This window comes from Meleagris gallopavo, chromosome 1 (assembly GCF_905368555.1).
Source record: "Meleagris gallopavo chromosome 1, MGAL_WU_HG_1.1, whole genome shotgun sequence".
NCBI lineage: Eukaryota > Metazoa > Chordata > Aves > Galliformes > Phasianidae > Meleagris > Meleagris gallopavo.
This window is the reverse complement of record NC_139404.1, coordinates 165,265,540-165,284,300: the sequence shown is the minus strand read 5'-3', so window position 1 is coordinate 165,284,300 and position 18,761 is coordinate 165,265,540. Positions and strand designations below refer to the sequence as shown.

General features: G+C 39.2%; 1 protein-coding gene across 5 annotated transcripts in view; it reads left to right on the top strand.

Moving 5' to 3' along the window:
- The window catches only part of TSC22D1 (TSC22 domain family member 1), an 80,677-nt gene that overhangs the window by 16,555 nt on the left and 45,361 nt on the right, over positions 1–18,761 (top strand). For 2 of the 5 annotated variants that reach the window (XR_014880989.1, XR_014880988.1), the window contains exon 3: positions 18,318–18,577. The exons of 2 other annotated variants lie outside the window; for them this stretch is intronic. The gene's annotated coding sequence lies outside the window, so the exon portion shown is untranslated. The remainder of the gene's footprint in view (positions 1–18,317; positions 18,578–18,761) is intronic. One more of the 5 variants, XR_014880990.1, reaches the window with a different exon arrangement.

The following is an 18,761-nucleotide window of genomic DNA, read 5'->3' as shown; positions in this document are numbered from 1 at the left end:
CTCATTGCTGCAGGATACTGTGCAGGCCCAGCAGCTAGTAGTGCTAGAGAATATATGTGTGTACGTATGTATGATTGCAGAGGGAGGTATGCAAAACTGTGAATAGCATGTGGGAAGGTGTATGACTTGGGGCTTACGCTCCTGTGGCTACTTGTAGCTCATGTGGGGAAAGGAAATGTATTTATCTGAGCCAGGTTAGCTATGGCTGCCTTCTGCAGCAGCGTCGGAAGCATCTGGTGCTGTCAGTTACTGAAGACAGGGTACTTCTTCATACCTTCATATGTTTTGCCTTTTAATTGAAGCTTTGTATTGAGAATAGTTTGAAGCATGAGGAGGGCAGAAGAGGAAACTGATAGAGTCAAATGGAAAAAGAGGTGCGGAAGAAGGCCATACCTGTGACTGCTTACAGAAAACTGAATGATCACGATTGATCCGGTGGCTTCTAAGAGGTTGCTGGGATGCAAGGATGTGTTGATGACTTCATGGAGTAGCAAAAGCTGTGAGGTTGTGGTACCTTTTGAAGCGGGGAAAGGTGTAACAAGTGCCATACCATTTCAAAGCATAGCTCAGAAATTGAGATGTTGTGTAGGCATGAAGTAGGATATTTACGGTTTCATTAACAACAAAAGCACTCATTCACAATCGTTATTTTTCAGGAAGCTGTTCTCATGCTTGAAAAATGTAATGGTCAGCACAGCAGTGACTTAAAATAGCACTTGGTGTGACACAGCACTGACCTTAGAGCCCCATTGGCAAACATCTAAGAGGCCTGTAAAAGAAGAAAAATGCTTTAAGTTTCAGATGATAACTTGTGATGTGTAATTTCTCAAAAACGTTGAAATGATGTGCACACTTAACAAAAATACTGCTAAGTTTAAAATCTTATGAACAACCACTTTATAGAAACCATTCTTATTGGCAAAATGAAAATAACTTGACCATAGGTAGGTAGAGCATGTAGGGAGCTAACTGCAAAGGAATACTGGAGTTGTTCAGAGTGAAGTGATACTTGCGCCTGTAAGGAAGGTCAAAAGAAGTAAAGTTCAGCTGTTATGTTTCTTTGTTTTCCCTCCTTGCCTATATTCCAAACGCTTGGTTGTCTTATCAGGATATGCTGTAGGCATTTCTAGGCAAATTCATCATCTTGGAAGTATAATTAGTGGTTATATTCTAGAATTGAAGTGTGCTGTTTGTCCTTCTGTGTGTCAGGAGAAGGGAAGTCCTTCCACATCCTTCCTTGCTCCTGTCCCATGGGAGGGAAAGACGCCTTCTGTTGGTTGATAGCCCCTTTTCAAGCTTCTGCGAATAACTCAGGAAGCTGTTGCTAATGCATAAATAGGTTGCTAGTGAGCATGTAAAATTGCCTGTTTCTCAATTCTATTGCTGCACATACAGGATTCTGAATAGAAGATGAAATGCTTCCCATGCTTCCTTTCCTGATTCTGCCAGGTAAGTGCTGTTACCAAAGCTGCTGTGAACTGTGTCTTCAGAGTGAGAAAGAGAACAGGCTGTCTCCATTTGGTTCATGACTGTCTGCTTGCTGTGGGAAACGAGGTGCTAATAGTTACTTTGAGGACATTACAAGGATGCTGAGGTCTGGCAAAATGTTTCCTCATCGGTGTTTCTTTTTCAGATGCATTTATTACTGTTTTGGAAAGAAAGATGTGCTAGAATAAGGCATAACAAGAACGTGCAAGTACCACTGGGGAGGAAATTGACTTTACTAGTAACTTCTCAAACATGTTTTTCAGGACTTCTAGATTTCCAGGATAGCTGGTGTGTCAGGTGCTCTGCGGATCAGTGCAATGTCAGAGGTTGCTAAATCCTAGAGGAGACAAGTAATCGACTTAAGCTTTTTATGATTTTATTTAGAGCACCTAGTTTCTGATATATTCACAGTAACTTTCTTTTTGTTGCATTTGCTCCATTCAACAGCAGAATATTTACACAGAGTAGATTTATATATCTTGTCCAGTCATTCTGTGCAAGTTAATGTTCTGCTTAATGAATTTGTTTAGGCAAGACCTGGGTGTGCTCCATAAAGGAGTACCACTGTGGGGAGGACTTGAGTCAAAGCCTGGGTGAAGGCAGACCCCAGCTACCATATCAGTGCCTCTTTGTCTCTTCACATGGCTACCAGCTGCTTATCTGTGTGGTATTTGATTACAGCACCTGTCCCACTAGCAGAGGAACCCTACTTCAGAAGCAGAATTTTGCAAACTTACCCCAGGGGCTGTGTTTGGTGTTTGAAAAAGGTACTTGATTCCAATTCAGTGCGATGTTGGATATGTGAAAATAATGCAATTACTTTGCAAGTTAACAGTAAAATGAGTGATAAATTCAGAAATTTTGGAAGCCTGTTGATCTAGTCCTAATTCTTATGTCGGTGCTTTCCACATATAATGTCTTCTTAGCAACTACAGGAAGAGGGACAGATGTGTACAAAATACATTGTGCAAGATAAAATATGCCCAAAGGATTGGGAGAAGGATGTGACCAACTGTATGAACTTTTGTGTGGCTTGCTCTCAAGGAACTGTACCTGACTGTATCTTTGTCTGATACAACTTTACTTATCTCTGTAAAACATCCTGGGAGAAGGAGTCTGAAGATGTTGGTGACTTCATTAATCAGTGTTTTGATGACCTGATCTGTGCCATAGAAAAGACAGCAATTTTATTTAATGTTGCTGAACAATGCAAGACGGCCTTTGAGGATCAGAAGTAAAAGCGTTTGACCGAAGGGGAAAGCTGTCTTCCTGAGGATGATTAAATAGCCAAAATAAAGGATGAGGAAGGGGTGTTGATGATCTGGTATGTTCTTAGAAAAATAAATTTTTTGGTGAGGAATGTTGGTGGGTAAGGAGGGGTGGGTTGGAAGATCAAGCATGTCCGTTGGCTGTAAATATATCATCTTTGTCCAAATGTTACTTGTAGAAATAAGCTTTGTTTTTAGCCCTTTAAGCTGTGATACCTACACAGTGTGTTTCAATCTCACAAGCTTCAATCCATCAAATTAGATTGACAAGCTCCTTTTCAAGAAGCATTTTCCATTGCAGCATTGACTGCAGGCTTTTTTCCTGATGTTACAAGCTTCAATCTTTAATATTTATGATTGGAAACATTTTTAAGATATACATGTAAGGATTGTATGTACATGGTCTGCTTCTTGTGTACGACAGGATATTCCTGTGTTAAGTGAACAGTTCCAGAGTAAAAATGGACTGAACTGCTCTGATGTGCGTTTTACAGCACAGAATGAGTTCCTTCTTCCTAGCCAAGTAATTCTGTAGGTCGTTTTCTGCTGGGCTGGATAAGTTTATACATCTAATTAGCCTAATTAATGCAGTGCCAATAATGTTAATAGCTGGCTTTTGCAGAAATTCCTATTACCCAATCAGTTACGATTTCATCAGATGTGATTGCTTGAAGTATGCAGGATGGTTGTGGAGATGAATGGAATGTTATTCCTGCTCCATGAGGCGAGGTGCTCCTGACACACTTAGTTATAAGTCATTAAAAAAAAAACCAAAAACAACGGTGTGGTGGCTCTGTTTTGCCATTGAAAAAGAATTGTCACAGCCGTTTGCATTTGGGGAACAATCCTAATATTGTAATCACGAGCTTGAGCCTAATAGAAGAAAACAATAAAGAGAATCACTGAGTCTTTAAACATTTTGGTTTGGTTAGTTGGTATGGCTTAGACACTTCTAGAAACTATATATGTGGAATGGACATAATGGCTGTAGGTGGAGCCAGGGGAGGTTCAGGTTGGGTATTAGGAAGAATTTCTTCTCAGAGTGGTAATGCTTTGGAACATGCTGCTGTCACCATCCCTGGAGGTAGCTGACATCTACTGTGCCGTGTAGATGTGGCACTGAGGGATGTGGTTTAGTGGACATGGTGGGATGGGTCAGTGGCTTGACTTGATGATTTTAGTGGTCTTCTCCAATCTTAATGATTCTGTAATTCTATATTTGTTGAAATGAGACTGAAATGCAAATATTTTTTGTGTTGTTTGAAACTTATATGGGAAATGTGAACTGTTCTAAGGACTGTTGAACCCGAATCAGGTTGTTGTGTGCTACGTTTTCCATTTGTGTTTGGATTCATCTGATCTCCCGTATTATCTGAGCTTTTCAGTTGCTGCACAAAAGAGCCCTACATCGTGTTCCAACATCAAAACAAGTTGTTAAATTCTTTGTACTAATAGTTTGTGTCCTTTTAAGGTTAATATAATCAGTTCAAATAATTAACTATGTAAAAAAGAAAAAAAAACTAAATTAAAATCCTAGCAACTGAGGTTTTGGAAGTTTGCTTTGGAAAGAGATCAACAAACAAACCTGTTGCTTAACTTTTTAATCGATACTTGTTCATTCTTGCAATCCTGCATCTGTGTAGGAAAAGGGTTGCTAACATATTTCGGATATGATGCGATGGTTATTTCTGTGCTGTGTCGATGCAGGGTTAATTTCAAAGGCCCTGGCACATGCTTATTGTTTCTAGATATATTGGACCCATTTTTCTCTGGAGGATAAGGAAGAGTGACGTAGCCAGGGAAGAATTTTTAACTGGAATTTGTTCATAGCTGTCTGAAAACTCATGAAGCTTTTGTACCGCAACTGCCTATTTCTGCTTTTATCTATGTTAGCAGAAAGGCTAAGAAAAATGTGAGTTGCCATAATTTGACACTGAGCTGATTATATTTGTTCTTTGAACCTTATGTGTTTTGTACCTTTTGTACCAATCAACTCTAGGGACAAGACGTTGAATGCCTTTCTTTAGGGGCTCCTCATTTTTTCACAATTTTCACCATTATTTTGAGTAGTTTCTCATTACTGTTCACTCTACTTAGCTAACATTTCATTTTTAAAACAAACTGCATATCCTAAAGTTTTTTAATGACGTGGCTTTGGCTTAAATAACAATTTTACCCATTGAGTTTCTGATGAAATCAGTGGAGTGATTGGTTGTGTTACATCTCTTCCATGTTTGCAGTGTTTGTTTTCTCTGTCATTAATAAGACTATTAGCTTTATAAAAGCTAAAACAGACTTCGTGGTATTGTCTCCAGATCTTTGATGTTTAAAGCATTATTTTATAGCAGTACAAAAATGGAATATGAAATGTGCATGTTAATTTCAGCCTCTTCAAAGGGTCCCAAGTACCTGTAAGCATTTACTTAAGAAGCAGGGATGAGCAATTTAGTCATCTGTTTTTGATAATCCTTTTAATTCTGCTTATGGACTTTAATTAATATTAATTAAAAACACAACACTTCAGTATGAGATACTGTTAATATTCATACTTCAACAGGGATTATGTTATTTGCTTTCTTTTCTCTTTTAGTTTATTTAGTGTTCTTGGCATATTCTTTTTCCAAAAACAGTGCGTCCTAAAGCCATCCTGCTGAAATTCAGCTGAAGTCTCTGAATATTACTTGCTATCTTTTGCTATTTCTGGAGCTGGCTCTTGAAAAGCTTTTGTTTCTGTTCACTTTTGTTGTGTATTTTGATGCTTCCTGAGTTAAGCCATATAGATGGATAAACGTTTTCTATACTGCCTCTTTGGCTCTCTTCAAATCAGGTAGTTAGCAATTGAAAAAAATAAGTTACTGGAGGAGGATTTATAGTCTTCACTATGAATTTTACATTTCTAGAATAAAAGCTTTGAGATGCAGCTTTTTGTGTGAAGCCTTGGACTTGCTGGATATAGATTTTTGAGTTATGAATCAATCATAGCTTTTCCCATCAGTTAAGGTCTGACATGTTGCCTGGAAGAGGTTCTCAGCAAATAGAAAGAGGCTTCGCCTAAATTGGGAAATACCAAATTGTGACACTTGTATAAACAAGAAAGTTTGCAGATTTGATAATCAGGTGTCAGAAAGATATGTTAAATATAGTTACTTATACAGCTGACCTTGTGACACACTGTACTTCACTGAATGCGTGCTCATCCCTGTAAAGGAAAAGCCTCCTTTTCCAAAGATTGAGATACACATCTCCTACCTGCAATTCTTGCTTTTGTTAATGAAACACTGTTGTTACACATCTTTAATGGGCAGGAGGAGAGGAAGGTAGGGGCTAGATTAGCTCCTCGCCGTACTTGTTTCTCAGTCTTAGGGATCAGTACGGTGGGATACCTTCAGGTTGGATATTTGGAGAAGTTTCTTCTCAGAAAGCAATGAAAGTTTGTCACAAACTGCCCGTGGAGGTGGTAGAATCGCCATCCCTGGGGGTGTAGATGTGGCACCGAGGGATGTGGTTAGTGGGCATGGTGGGGATGGAGTGACTGCTGGACTAAGTGATCCTAGTGGTCTTATTGAACCTTAATGATTCTGTGAAACAGAGATGCCATTCTTTCTCCATCAGATTGAAACTGGAAGTCTTAAATAACTTAATTTGATGTGCAGGTGGCAATTTTGAATGAATTTGGTTTACTGCTCTTAGTTTGAGCAAGGGAGAGTATCTAATATTCAGTAAACAAAACTTTCCTAAAGGGCCATAAGGAAAGAAACCAACCGTTTTGTCTGCCGTCCACAACTCTCTCTTTCTTGTTGGAGCCTTTGCGTCCTTAGAGCCATATCGTGTTCCTCTTCCTGGCTCCTTCAGTCTTGGAATCTACAGTGCAATCAACAAAGCTGCCTTCAGCTCAGCTCCTTGGGGTTGAGGGGCTTTAATGATTTTACACTGACTTTTTGGGAGGCATCTTTGGGGACGGACAGTCTTGGCTTTACTTTCTTGCATTCTAAACTCTTTCACTGGTACTTACAGAGGGCGGAAGCCTGAACTAAAATTTGACAAAATTATCAAAAGAGAACCAGTTGTCCCGGCTTTGTCTGTGTGCCAACTTTTTTATTGTGTGGCATGCTGTTATCCTGTTGGTTCAGGCTGCAGCCTGCAAATTTCTGTGCAAGTTTCCAGGCAGCTTTCAACCTATGCAAGTACAAAAGTCCTTGCAGAGGAAGCTGCAGCTGGGTGTATGTACATGAGTTAGAGGAACAGTGAGATGTACTTTTTGGACTTGCCATCTGCATCAAAGTAAAGTCCTAGGATGACCAATGACTTCATCTAACACATGTTTCAAGCTTGAGGTATTTTAGCATTGGAAAGCACCTGTTTACCACTTTCCTTTTCTCAGTTTGCATCTTCTGAATTTGTAGAGCATGTAGTGCAGCTGGGTGCTAGAGTGAAAATAACATGCTCAGGCTTCAGTTATAGTAGTAATTCAGAATTTGTGAGTATTTTTTTTTGTGGTTTGACTTTGGCCAGTGAGCAGACCAGAGCTGGGTGTATTGGAGCCAAGAAAATGAGATATGCTATTGAATCCTTGTTTGGATTTATTCAAACTATTTTATTGCCCGCTTATGAGAGAGCTAAATGACTTTGGCAGATAACTCAAGGCACAACAAAGGTGGAAGGGTTGGCAACTGCTTGCCCTCTTCATACATTCTGCGTAGAGCCTGATGATTACCTTTGCATGAACTTCTGTGAAGCTTTTTGAAAATGCTAGAATACTGAATATTACAATCAATGAGGGAGAGCAGATATCTGTAACTCTTGCCAGGTCCTGTATTTTGTATCTTGTAATATCACCATGACAGCAGGAGTTTCATAAATGATAAATCTGGTTTTCTCCCATGATACTTTTTTTTTAAGATACATTGATGTTATGACTGAGAAATTTCTTATACTTAAATGTCATCTTGCATGTAACAAGGTGAAAGTGAGTCTCAGGATAAAGTCAGCTTGAAAAACAAACCAGTGATTGTAGCAGTTGCATTACCCAACCAACCAAACTGTCTGAAAACCGGAGGGCCCCTTTTTGATACACTGCTTAGAAAGCTGTGGAAAGCTTTCATAAATATTGGTATAAATGGGATTTTGCTTCTGTAGAAATATTTTGAGCTTTGATTTGTGTTAGGTACACAAACATAAGGTAATAGTGAGGGGCACTTGTTCCCCTTACCAAAAGATTGCCAAGAAACATTTCTTCAGTGTAGTTCTCGTTTGTACTTTTGACTCATTTGTTGCATTCCATTTTATCACAGCTTCATGTTCTCATAAAACCTTCTTTGTTTTTAGCTAATTGTTTTTCATGCTGTCTCTAAGTAGTAGTAATTCTAGCGCAGAACAGTTCTCACTTCATATTTTTCTAAAGTGCACTTCTATTGGTGGTCTCAAAGGAGGAATGCTTCTGAAACTGAGCTGAGGATACTTCAAACTGGGCACTCAAAACCATTTGCAGTTGGAGGATGCTTTCAAAATATTTGTCTGTGCTTTGGTTGATTGAAGGTGAGGGGATTAATGAAAATTTAGGTACTTAAATTCAAATGTTAGTGGCCTTCTCCCCCAGCACGTGCTGTTAAAGTAGCATGGAGGTTCTCTGGCAATCCCACTAATGTGATATGTTTTAATTCTTGTTAATGATTTTCTTTTTTTCCACTGCTTCTGTTGTAAATAGCCATGCTTTTTATTTGTTGAGTGTGTTATACTGTGTTGCAAAGCATCAGGATTTGGTTGCTATGATGCCTTTTACGTTTTTTGTAACATGATGCATGACTTTCCATACTGTTGTTCATGCAACCTGAAGAAGTAAAATGGGAGTAATAACAAAAGTGTTCTTAAATGTATCCTCCTAAGGAATATGTAAAGTTAATGTTAGTATTTCTCTTGTCAAGCATAACAATCACTGCTTTTAATAAGATATTCCTGCAGTTGGCATTGCTACATGAAATTTGTCTCAAAACTATTTGGCAAATGCGTTGAACAAACTGCACTTGAGCAGTGTTATTTAAAAAAAGAACCCAACCCCCCCCCCCCCAAAAAAAAAAATAGTAAGGGTGATGCAACACTCAGGTTCATGCTCAAGCCTGAGTACCATACCCGGGCTCCATCCTCCAAGGGGCTTAACAAATGGAGATGGACACTGCTGCTCTTGTGGCTGTAGCTCAGTAAGGTTCAATCGGTGGCTCTGCTGCAGGGGGAGCACAGGATGTAGGAACTCAAACGAAAGGATTTGACTTCCGTGTGTCTGCTTTTCCCTTCCCTTTGCCCCCCATAGTTTCCCTTGCATCCCTTTCCCCTTCCTTCCCCGCTGCGGTTTCCCTCTGGCTCTGGTTTCTCTCTGGCCCTGTGTGCCTCTTGGCTCACAGCTGCCCAATGCAGGCAGGCTGTGCTGCTCTCAGCTCAGGGCACGTTGCCCAGCTGCTGCGTGCTGTCACGCAGGAGGAGTGCTGCCCTGCTCCTTGCCCTCCTTTGCTGCAGCACAGACCTGCTTGTCTGCTCTGCTGTCATGCTTCATGCGACTTGCCTTTTCTTTGGGACTTCCCAACTGGATGTAAATTGAACTTTGGATTCAAAAGTAGCTGTTCTGTTGCAAAGATGCAGCAGAAATAGTTTCTTTCTTTTATGACCCTGTTGAGATTATGGTAGAGCGACACCAGCGATAATCTTGTGGAGTCTGGGATGGTTTATTGCTTGAAACCATGCAAGTGTGGTAGCTGTAATTTGCAAGTTCATTGAGTTTTGAACTGTGTGTGTGAACTAAACTCCTGGTAATGTTTAGTCCCTGGCTAAAAAAAAATGAGTAATCCTAATAAAATCTGTAGAAGGATTTATAGCTACAAAAGCTTTGAGCCCGCTCTTCCTAAGATAGTTTATTTATGTAGTTAGAGGAGGTATCCCTGCCTATAGCAGGGGGTTGGAACTAAATGGTCTTAAGGGTCCCTTCCAACCCAAACCATGCTATGATTCTTTGATATGTAAAATTAGCTGCAGTTCTGAAGTGGGCTGTTAAGCTTGTTGGAATTCGTTTTCCTCCCAGTAACTGAGCTTCTTCCCATTGAGCTTTGTGCTTTGTGGCTCATCTGTGTGTGTGGGGATGGATTTACTCACACTGACATCCATGTCTACGGTGTCGTGTCCCTTACCTCACACTGTTTAGCCCTGCCTGTGGCATGGGGCTTGGGTCTTGGTGATCCTTGGGGTCCATTCCAACCCAAGCCATTCTATGATTTTTCACGCTTATGCTCTGAATTAATAATAGTTTAAATTTAGTTTACAATGGATAGAAAGAAGGAGAGTCAGATTTCACTGGCATCTCTGATTGTTGGCTGCTAAATAGGCGTAATTGTGTATTAGTATGTAGGACACTGCTCAAATAGCCATTTGCTGTGGTAGGTCTTAGGTGAGAAAGAAGAGGGAAGGAATATGCATTGCATCAATGCGTGCTGGGGAATGGGCAGGGGAAGAAGACATGGAACAGTTGTCTGTAGTGGGAATTTTAACATTGATTCTCTCTCTTGACCTTCCTTTTAAAGTCTCATACTTTGTCAGTAATACCTTCTGCTGCTTATGAAGTTGCAGCTAGATTCATCATATGTTAATGTAATTTTTTGGCTTTAATTGGTATTATGAAAGCTAAAGCAGCTCTTTGCAGAGCTCAGAAACCTATGCACCCCATTTTATGATCCCTTTCCATAGAGGACGGGGTTGTTGTGTTTAAAATGCTTGCTCTTTGACAGTGCAACACTGCTAGCATGCATGCTGCTGGAGGGGTGGTGAAGTGCTTCTTTTGCAGTGGTGGAGTATTGCTCCCTCCACCTTCCTCTTCTCCCCTCCTTCCCCAGCCCTTTTCCTCCACTTGAGAGACAGGATCCATCCTCCTCCTTGTTTTGTTGAATTCAGAATGTGCTTCACTGCTTTTTTTTTTTTGGTAACAATCTGCAGAAAGATGAAAACAAATTTTTACTTGCTCGTGGTGGTGAGAGACGATCAATATTTTGGTAGTGCTTTTGTTTTTGCTAACACACCCTTCTTTTCAGTCTACGTATTTTCAATGTACAAGAAGAGGGGAAAAACTGAATCAAAATGTTGAGTCATAATATCAAGATACATTGCTTGAAAACCAGATTTCTTCTCAGTGCAGGCTTGAGTATGCCGTGTTTCTGAAAGCTACATTCAGTTCATGTCATAAAGGCTGTTTTAATGCTGTGTTGTAACTTACCACTTATTTCTCACCAAAATACTTCCTACAGCTCCTCTTCAACAAAATTACACAGTTGCCTATGCAAGTACCATTTAAAAGGCTTTTTATTGGGTGCTGTGTGTGAGTCTTCTGTCCTGCAGACTGCTGGAATACGTGTGCATGCTGTGTTTTAGGAAATAGAGTGCAAAAATTTGACTGGTAGAAGGCAATTCCCTGATGACTTTGGGGGCTGGGGGAAGACTAGAGCTCAGACAAGCAGAGTGCAGTTTCCTTTAAGCTGGCTGTGTCAAGCTTTATCACGTGCACTGTGCTTTCCTTTTTGCATTTTTGGCAAACTAGAAGATGGAGTTTTATTTTAGTAACACTTTAAGAGTCTGTAGGATTAGATCTGATACAAACTTTCTTTTATGCAGAAATAATTGCATCATGCAATACTTGAGATTTTGGGTTTTACTTGCTAGCTAGGAAGCCCTTCAGCTGAAAATAAACTACTTTGTTCGTGTGTACCATACAGCTAAAATCTAAAATCTTCAGTGCAGACCTTTTCCCACCCTGGTGCAGACTAATTTTAGAATCTTGCCTTAAAAAGAAAATGTGATGGAAGGAAGGGAGTCTTGCTGGTCTTTTATAGGAGAACTGACCTTAAGAACTTAGAGGCAGAAGCATTTTATTAAACTTAACAGCTAGTTTGGGGAAACACCGATTTTCTTTTTTTTTTTTTTTTAATCTTTTTGTACAAAAGAAAGAAGTGATCAGACAAGTAATTTTATGCTAAAAATGAACCTCGTCAAGATTTTTTTGCTGTATGTGGTTGTCAAACTTACTTTCAAAATAAGCTTTGCACGTCGTATGTCTTACTCATATACAGAGGTGTTTGGTTAAGATTGAAATGATGTTTTATTATCAAAATGGCTGATAGTCTCTACGTATTTGCCTGAGTGTGTGGGAAGCTCTTCTTATCTGTCCCGGATTGTATTTTTTTTTTTTGTCAACGAAGTCTTAAATCAAGAAAGGAGGATCCTGTGAGATTCGGGGTGTGGTTAAACATCTCCAGCCCAGGTCAGTCAGTGGGGTAAGTTTCTGTTTTGGTATGGACGTTTGGTGTTTGTTTTCCATGTTCTGTATGATTCTGTGAAAGCAGTGAGCCTGGCCTAGGAACAGATCTTTGTGTTCATCTCTGCTTTATCACTGTACGTGACTTGACACTGTTTTTCTTTCTTTCACGCAACCTAAAACAAGTGCTAATACTTCAACAGATACAGAATGACAGTCAGACATTGCACACTGGTATGCCTGTGAAGAAGCACTGGCAAAGTTAATGGTGTCTAGTGCAAAAGCTGGGAGTTGTGGCTGATGAAAGGTAGGTGTGAAGGTGTTTGCATGAAGAAAAGGCAGGGGAAATCAGTGAAAACACAACTCTACTGAAGCAGAGACAATATGTTTCAGGTGTCCTTTATTTCAGCTGAACTATGTGAGTTTTATTATGAAGCATGTGGTGGTCTTACTTCAAGTAATGTTTAGAGAGAATGAGACAGTTTTAACTTGATATTAAGATATGGGTGAATTTTGGGCACTGGTCTAGTAAGGAAAGTAATCATCAGCAAACCTTTAGAAAGTGTGTTTTTGTGTGGTGGTAGCAGTACAAGATAATCAAGAACACATTTTCCATGTACTGCTAGCACTTGCTAGGGGAAAAAAAAAAAAAAAAAAGTAATGTAGCTGTAATCTAAGTCAGAATTGCCATGGGACATTTTTGGTTGAATTTTGACCCGAATGGCCAGACTTCCCATTGTGGAAGTGTTACGGTATGCTTGCGCATTGTTTGCAAGTAAGGACTCGAAATTGGTGTCTGTCTCCACTGTCCCTAGCTCATGTTAGACAAAAAATAAGCCGTAGTTACATCACACTGCTGCTCAGTACTGGAGAGCTAACACAGCTTACAATAGCATTTGGCCTCAGGTTGTGCCTCAGCAGTACAATTGTTTGTAGGACACTCAGTCCAGTTTTGGCTGTAGAGTTCTTATAGCTGCTAAAAAAAGAGAAGATCAAACCTGCTGATCAGATTGTGCTGTGTTTATAAGGTCAAGAGTTAGGAACATCTAACAGAAAAAGATGTAGCAATTAATATTTGATATGGAAAGTAACATAGTAAGGATTCGGTTCTGAAGTAGGTCCTTTGAACACTTTTCATTGTAGAACTTCTTAAAACTGAGGACTTCATATTAAAAATAAATAAAAGAAAGCAAATTACTTACTTAGCTTTCATTTTTTTTCCAGTGCATCCATGTTGCCATTTACTAACATTAACCCATTAAGTTTCAGTATGTATTTGAGTAAATACTTGTGTGAAAGGAATTTCATTTTTGCTGTATTGGAGTTCTCCAGAGACCAGGGGAGAGTTGTGAAGAGCAGCAAGGGTCAAAACATACAGAAAAAGCCTTGAGCCATTTTCAACTGAAAATTCAGTTTGGGGAAAAGTAAAAATCCAAACCAGCAAATAATCAGTCTAAAACCAGCACCAGGGTTCAGTCTGGTGTGGCTATTGAACAGTACTGGGGTCTTTCCTCTTCACATTGATTGCATGTAGTATTTCAGCTTCCAAGTCTCACAGGACTGCTTCTCTGGCCGGTCTTTCACCCAGCCCAGAAGTTATGTGAAGACTGAAAACTAAGGAAAAGAATGCTCTAAAATAATTGTGCAGCATATTTATATAAGTTTGTAGCATTTAAATTGAAACAAATCAACTAACCCATGTATTTAGTGCTGAAAAGGAAAACACAAAGATAATATTAAGATATATTTTGTATCATTTCTTCAAATAAATTCAAGGTATGTAGTTCCTAGATTACTGTAATCTGTATCACTATAGTTAGCTTTCTTATTCTTGCAACGTAAAGGATTTTTTTTTAAATGGAAATATTTATATCAGTGTTTAACAAATGCTCATTTTAATTTTGCAAAATGGATGCATTTGTTAAAGGAAATGATTTTTACCAAGTACTATTTTTCTGCAATCAACCAATCATTAGGTTTTCCTGCTCTTATATGTGCTGGAAGAAATGCAGGGAGCATTTCTCAAATGCGTGGTGTTTTGACAGCTGTATGCAATTTTGGAATTCTGTCACGCTGAATTTGGAGAAGCCACAGCTTATTACTGCTCTTAAAATGGAAACAGGAAAGGTCTTTCAGTGAATGTCACCTGTGTGGATCTCAAATAGGTCAGAACCCCTTTGGTGATAACCTAGGCAGTACTGTGGCCCTTAGTGGTGTGTAGTATGCTGTTAAAGAAGTTAAACACGAAGTATTTCTGGAAGAAAGCCAAATACTATAAAAGAAACTAAAATTTTGCAAGTCAGGATTCCTGTAATTCCAGTTGCCTGCAGGTTTAGCTTTTAATGATGGGTTGCATGATAATTTTTTTTAAAATCAACACTTTGATAAATTATTTTTGCCGACTTCTCTCTTTACTGAGGCTTGATAGCAATGTTTCCTGGTGCAATTGTAATCTTCAGTGACATCTTCCTTTCTGTCCCCTCAGTTTCCCCCTCCCATTCTCCCAAACTGAAATTCAGCAGGAAGCTTTGGGAAAGCAGTCTCTTTTGTTTTCCTCAGTGTCGCGCTTGAAATTTAAACAGATAACACCAGTGATGTAAAGCTGCTGTTTCAGTATCCATGTCATGTTGGTGCTGTTTACCAGAGAAAGGTACTTTGCTAAAATTTGTTGTTGTAATGTTCATTTTGTATAACAGTTCAACCAGATGTTGGTGCGTAGATCCTGCAGCGGGTTTGCAGCCTGTTTTTAGAGATAGGACCAAGCCAATGAATAGCAACAGAGCAGTGATGACTCCTCCACCAAGAAGGCTCTGTTTTTGCAGCTGCAAGTATTCCATGTGACCAGCACCACTTCAAATTTAAAACATTTGCATGATAATAAATATAAAACTTGTATACATCTTGTTTCAGGACTGAGAAGTAGTTGTTTGAGATGCAAGTATCTTGAGTAAGATAAGGCAGCTTGCTTATTCCATTCCATGCTCTTTCACTTAGGTCTTGGAGTTGTTGAAGCTGCAGTGTTACAACAAAAAAATGTGTTGCTGTTTCTGTTCTGTACCACCTAACAAATGCGTGGATTTAGTGTTCCCTGTGTTACCTTGGGGTCTCTATCAACAATTAGGTCACTGTGGAAAGGCAGAGATCCTGCAAAGATTCCTTTCTTCCTTCAGAGAAGATGGAAACATTTATTGTAACTGCATTCTGTATGCTTACAAGCGAGGACATGAGGGCCTTTCCCAACTTCATCTTCTGGAGATTATCTGCATAAGTTGTTCCTGTGTCATCTCAGCCAGAATTTTGCCTTTTCCGAGAGGATCCCATCACTTGAGGTTGATCAGTAAACAACAGACTGAGAAGAGCCATGTCTGTTCAGCTCCTTATTCTGGCCTAATATCCCATTTCTTTAGCAGAAATCAATTATGATTGCTGAGGCAGCAAAAAACCTCTCCCAGAATTCCCCTAACGGGGGGGTTCACGTGTTTTTTGGATGATCTGTTCTAGATTTGTTCTGCTCTTCTAAATCTTAGAAGAACTAAGGAGCATTTATTAGCATTTATCTCTTCAAAATGCAGAGTGATGCAGTGGTTCTGGCCTGAAGTTTGTATTTGTACAGAAATCAGGCTGGTATTTTTCAAAGCTACATCACAAACATGACCAATCTTTAGAGTTCAGTGCAAGTCTACATGGAAAGAAAAATATGCAAAAAGATAAAAAGTGAAAACAAAAGGTTGGCCCTTTTTAGAAAAAAGAGGTACTATGACCTTGATGCAAGGCAGGAGCTTACAAACAAGTTATTCCTAACAGCACAATTCAGGATGATCTCCCAGAAACTGTTCTGCTGCTTATCTATTTTCATGAGGAAAACAGCAGTGCACGATGTTCTCGTGGATGCCTCTTTTCCTTAAGTTTTATGTTGGATCTTTGTATCCTCTCCTGAACTACTGCATGGATTGAATTAGATGAAGTAGTCTCCTCTGCACCCCTGAAGCATGAGTACATAATTTCATAGTAGATTGTATACCAAAGGTTTTCTGGAGTCGTCTTTTCCCAGTGAATGAGATCTTTTATTATAGAGGATCCTTCAAAGGCAGCCTTTTGATCATACTGGGACATGGACAGATTCCTGTTTCAAGCAGCCTACACAAAGCTGGGTCACGCTACTTCATTTGACTTGTCTCTGGTATCTTCTGTTTCTTTGAGCTGGAAAGGAATCTTGACTTAAGAATATTACTAGTGTTTCCAACTTCGACACCTATCATTTGAAATTAAGCCTGTAATGCTGTATATGGCATTGTGCTTGCACCAAATGTGTTGGCAAGTAGTAAGTGTTAGCAACTTGAAAAGTTACTGAGTCAAGGTATTTGCAACCTAAGAAGAAAGAACCTTATAATTTACTATTTCATCTGGGAGGAAAAATTGTATTGTCCTGCTGTTTTTTCAGTCAGAGAGTAGATAGCAGTAGAAATTCTTTCTTTGAGCACATCCTGTGGATTATATTTTTCTCTCTTGTTTTTATCTTGTACCACCTGCCTTACTGGAAGAAGAGCATAAATATAATCCTAGGGACATCTAATGGCAGATTACATTTATGTTTTGGTCAGTTACTCTTCTCTGCAGACAAACTCTGTCACAGAAACATGCATGTGGAATGAGAAGACTGAACCCAACTCTCTAACCTTTTGAAAGCTGATCTTAATAGAAAAGTCAGCATCTTGTCAAACTGAAAGATGTAGGAACACATGGTCTCATGTTAAAATGGAAATAGCTAAGCAGATGTCGTGGAATTCTACTAAAGGATGATTAATCCTACCTTTTTTTTTTTTTTTATGAAATAGTCTATCTAGAGCAAAAACTTTAGCCTTAAATTGAGATAATATCACCATGTTTGTTGTCCTTGGAGGAATCAAGAGGCAGAATATCTTTCTGTGTGCCCAAGTAGTATATTTGGAACTAATTTACTGATTCTTATTTTTTTTTTTGTAATTAGTGTGGGATATCAGATTCTGTCAGTGTCTCACATCTCACATGATGCATTCCTGTTTACTACTCTAACTGCAAAAGCTTAAAGATGCCTTTTTGAGAATATATTATTGAAGAGATTTGAATCACAAAACCTGTCTTTTGTTCCAACTTCTTTTTATATTATTTGTAGAATGAAGACTTGTTTTTTGAGGATGGGAGGGCACTTTGGGTATCTAACTATACAAAATGTTTTGGTTAGTTATATAGTCTGAAAGAGAGAATGAGGGGAGGAAAAAAAAAAGCACGGTAAACCTTCCCCAAGATGAATGATAATTGAAATTGCAGCAAACATGAGTAGATTGCCTTCTTTAACTGTTGGATCACATTTTACCTGGTGTTATGCAAGTGCTGCAGGTAAAACAGTAGATGTGCAGCTCAACAATTATCCTGTATACAAATACCGGACACTACTGCTGTTGTATGAAGGCTTATTGCAATGAGTAATAACCAGTAAACAAATACGAAGCTATACATGCAGTTGTCTTAAGTCCTGCCACTTCCACTTCTCTACTATTCTATTGCTCATTGGCTCCATACTACTGGTAAAATTTCACTCAAGTCTTACCAATTTTCAGGATTTGTGAAGAGGAAAATTTCTGCTTTTATTCATTAATATTTTGTATATAAAAGTTAACTCCTAGGGCAGCTAGATTCTTAGAAAGAAGGGAATATCCTACAAATTGAGAAGCTCATTGAGAAATTGGGTTTCTCAGCTTCTACAGCAATATCGTGAGGTACCTACGTTGAGTAGAGAAGTTGAGATTGGAATAAGGCCTTTTACAGAGGAGCTGGAAGTAGGGTTAGGAAAAGGGAAACATCCAGGTAAGTATGGTTGTTTCTTAAAGAGCCTTCTGTCTGCGATCGCGGGGAGGTGTTCACTACATTGCAGTAGATGCCATTTTTAATTTTCTTGAGAGAACAGAGAAATTTGGAAATTTTTTCCCAGAAATAATCTCATAAATTTTTTTGCCCACCTTCCATCTTCTTGTAACAAAGGAGAGAACTTTCTGGACAAAAAAATCTTATTGATCTCATCTATTGGTAGATGTCTTAACAGTCTTGAAAGTTCACAGTTCGGCTTTGGGGTGGGGTTGTTTTTTGGCATCAGAGCATGAAAAATCTGCATGTCTAGTCCTCATCTCTTGTCATCCTTCCCTATTGCAGTGACTCTGTGTATGTCTCTGTGTGGCCAAGAATGAGGGAATGCAGGTCATTATTCAAGAAGTTACCAACTAGCACTTTTCCTTCCCCTCCAGTCTTTCTGCCTCCCTATCCTGGAAGTATGGAGTCCCTGCCTCAGCCTACGGCTTCATTCTTTTTCCAGCTGCCCACAAAAGTAAAGAACCAGTGTGAAAGTTTGAAGAAAGAAACCACTCAGAGGACTGAGTTTCAAGCAAAAGCTCCAGGTTGCAGACTCAGAAAGAAACTTCCTTTGGGGAAGGATCTGCTTCCAGGATTTGCTCGTCTCTTTTTCCTTGGGCAAACAGAGTTCTTGAAGCAAACAACAGGGTTGCAGGTAGGTAGGGCCCCTTTAAACTGCCATCCACTCAGGTGTGGAGGATGAACTTTATACTGTTTCTTTATGCTTTTTTTGTTGATGTTGTCTTCTACTTCTCTAGGCTGCTGAGAGGAGAGAGAGTAAGGGTTTAAAGAAAAAATGTGGGAGAGAGAGAGAGGAGAAAAAAAAAAATTCCATGGGT